The sequence below is a fragment of the Myotis lucifugus genome, unplaced genomic scaffold (genome assembly GCF_000147115.1).
Source record: "Myotis lucifugus unplaced genomic scaffold, Myoluc2.0 scaffold_11277, whole genome shotgun sequence".
Taxonomy (NCBI): Eukaryota; Metazoa; Chordata; class Mammalia; order Chiroptera; family Vespertilionidae; genus Myotis; species Myotis lucifugus.
The window spans coordinates 1-3,289 of record NW_005882325.1 but is presented as its reverse complement, the minus strand read 5'-3'; the positions used below and the strand labels follow the sequence as shown (position 1 = coordinate 3,289).

The 3,289-nt window shown below is 42.8% G+C and overlaps 1 pseudogene across 1 annotated transcript; it reads right to left on the bottom strand.

Moving 5' to 3' along the window:
- Positions 1-458: 458 nt before the first annotated feature.
- Positions 459-1,930, bottom strand: LOC102442993 (annotated as a pseudogene). The gene has a single exon (XR_331122.3). The product of XR_331122.3 is annotated as a caspase activity and apoptosis inhibitor 1 pseudogene (transcript).
- Between the last annotated feature and the right edge of the window lie 1,359 nt (positions 1,931-3,289).

Below are 3,289 nucleotides of genomic sequence, written 5' to 3'. Positions count from 1 at the left end.
CGTGTGAGTGCTCGGGAGAGAGGGAGGCTGAGAGCCCGAGGGAGGGCTGTGTGAGGTGGGCTGTGGAGGGATGCTGAGGCAGCACCACGCAGGGCCTGTGGGCTGTGTCATTAGAGATGTAAGTTTTTTAGAGGTTTTTAAATAGCAGGTATCTTTCTCTTTTGTTTCCCAGGTGGTTGGGATCCATATGCAAGGAATTGGGTGTGATGAAATGCTGCAGGGGTTTGCTGTTGCAGTCAAAATGGGAGCCACAAAAGCCGACTTTGACAACACGGTTGCCATTCACCCTACCTCTTCGGAAGAACTGGTCACACTTCGTTGAGAACTCAGAGACTTGTGTGGCTGGCAGTTGGACCAGTAGACCTTCTGAAATGAACCAAATAATCACATTTACTTAAACTGTTTCTATTTTATGTATTCCTTTATTATATCCAGGATCTCCTGAGAGTGGAAAATTTCAATAAAAAATAAAATGTATTTATGTGATTGGAAATTTGTTTTGTTATCTAAGATTGATTTTCATTTTATTGCTTCTCATAATAATTATTAAGTTTTTTATTAACAGCTCTGTTAGCTGGTTTTGTTTTTGTTTCAGCATCATTGCAAAATATAGGTGGTCTTAAGAGCAACATGCTTAGTCAATTTTTTTTAAGCTTTTAGGCTTGGTACCAAAATATTTAAAAATTAAGAAAAAAAATTACCATGACTCTGCTAATGGCTTTTCAGATATTAATCTGCAGACAAGCTAAAATACTTATCTAACAAAGTATCCAATTATCTAACAATATTTGTCATGAACTCATAAAACAATAACACATATATAATATAAAAGTAACATCAACAAAAATAGCCATAGGTATTTTAGGTCTAGATTGAGTTTATCTAACAAGGGTTACATGAGAAATATCATGTAAGATCCAAATAAATTTCAGATACAAAGTCATATCATGTGGCTTTGTTCAAACACACCTAAAATTCAGGTTCAAATTAAATAACTAGGCTGGCTTTTTCATATCACCAGCTTTCATCAGGGCTTTAATGGCTCTTGCCCTCATCTCAAGTTCTAGCAGCTCCAGCTGCTGTGCAGAAAGCTGAACATCTTCTGGTGGAGGAACAGTTAGGGTAGCTGCTTTGGGCTCCTTTGGGCTAGACTCTGCCAGTCCCAGAATCTCATTCACACTTTTCTCAATGTCTTTCTCCAGATCATCTATCTGACCAGCTTCACTCTGGACTGTATTTTCTGCGACCTCTTCATTGCATGGGCCTTCTATGTCGCTGTCATAAGCATCTGCATGTATACTGAGAACATCACTATCGTCCCCTTTGCCTTGTTTTAATTCCAGACCTTCAGGTTGCTTGTTCTCTTTCAGGGATGAAGAAGAATCTGTACAGATGTCTTGTTGACTGACTAAATCAGATCCCTTCTTCGAGCCATCATCTGCCACCTCTTCCATATCAGAGTCCATACCATTGTCACCCTCAAGAATCTTCAATATTTCTTTTTCAGATAGGAGTTCTAACTGTTCTTGGCATAATTTTTTAATTTCTTCTACTGAACAGTTCTTTAACACGTCAGGCAGCATTTTCTGTAACTTCTCTCCGATGATACAGAAGCACTGCTGAAGCATTTCTTTTTTGTCTGATAGGTAGAAACTAACTGGTTTTAATGACACAGTCAGGTCCAGACCACCTTCTTCAAGATCACTGTGCTCTGCCAAGAATAATTCTTTTTCCAAAGTTGGTAAAAGATATTTGGCTTCCTACGGCGCGGAGCCCGGCACCCCGGAGGCCGAATCTGTGCTCCGCCGCTTCCGGCGCTCGCTGGGCTCTGGGCCGCTCCTTTTGCGCCGCTTCTCCTGGGAAGACTTCTTCCCCGTCATGATGCTTGAGCTGGAACCACCGGAAAGCCCACCGTCTCTGAAGCCACCACCTAAACATCACCCGGGCCGCCGGGGTGGGCCTCGGCGTAGCAATCTGTCCCTATAAAATTTATAAATAGTTATGTCCCACACCTCAGAGTGGGATATTTTTCCTATGCCTTCCCTAAACCCTAGTTAGAGGTTGCCTCAGAAGCAATCCAGATGGTGTCTATATTGTGTAACAAGGATGAGAAGGCAGAATGAAAATATGTATTTAATCCCAAATTGTTGGGGTCCAGCCCCAGCAGGTCCAGGGGTTCCCAAAGGTGTGGACGGAGTCGGCGAAGAAGGAGGGAATGACATAGAGGCAGCGTTCAGTCGATCATCATAGCCAGGTTCTCTAGCCAAGGTTCTCCAGCCAAGTTCTGTGTGTTATTATCTTGTTACATCTGTATTTATACCAGTTGATTTTAATCCTATCAATTTCTATTCCAAAGGTTAGGGCATTTCTTATCTCCATTCCAGGGAGTAAAGATTATGTAGCTTAAGGGTGATTGTTCATAGTTAAAGTGATTACCCGCCTGGCACTTAGTTAAGGGGTTTTATTCCCTCCCTAATTTAAGGGGAAAATCCCTATCTGGGGAAACAACCTTTCTCGGAGAGGTGACCTTGGTTAAAACACATAGCGCCAAGAAGGGGAGCAAACATATTAAGAACAGTATGCCATATATGCCAGGTCCCTTGAAACATATGCTGTGCAGATGTTTCTTCCCTGCAGCGACTGTGTCAAGCAGCAAGGATGGACCGGCTTCCGGCACCAAATCTTGAATTTTCTGAAATCAAGCTAATTAGGGTTGAGTAGGGGAGGGAAGTTGGGCAATGATAATAACAGCTAATAGTTGGGTAAATGATGGGCAACAGAGATTGGGGAGTTTGGATTATAAAATTCTAATATTGGCATTAGAAGGCTTAACTGTCCAATATCTGTTTCAACTAGCTGATATGAGACAAGACATTGAAATAAAGGAATAATTGCCCTGGCCAGTGTCGCTCAGTTGGTTGAGAGCCACCCTGTGCACTGAAAGGTTGCTGGTTCGATTCCTGATCAGGGCATATTCCAGGGTTTCTGGCTCAGTCCCTAATGAATGGTATGCAGGAGGCAGCCGATCCATGTTTCTCTCTCTTTCTCCCTCTTCCTCTCTCTTAAATCAATATAAACATAAAAAAAAAAAGAAAAAGAAAGAAAGGAGCCCGGCCCATGTGGCTCAATGGTTGAACATTGATCCGTGAACCAGGAGGTCTCCGTTCAATTCCCGGTTAGGACACGTGCCCGGGTTACAGGCTCAATTCCCAGTGGGGGGTGGGGAGATGCAGGAGGCAGCTGATTGATGATTCTCTGTCATCACTGATGTTCTTTCTCTCTCCCTCTC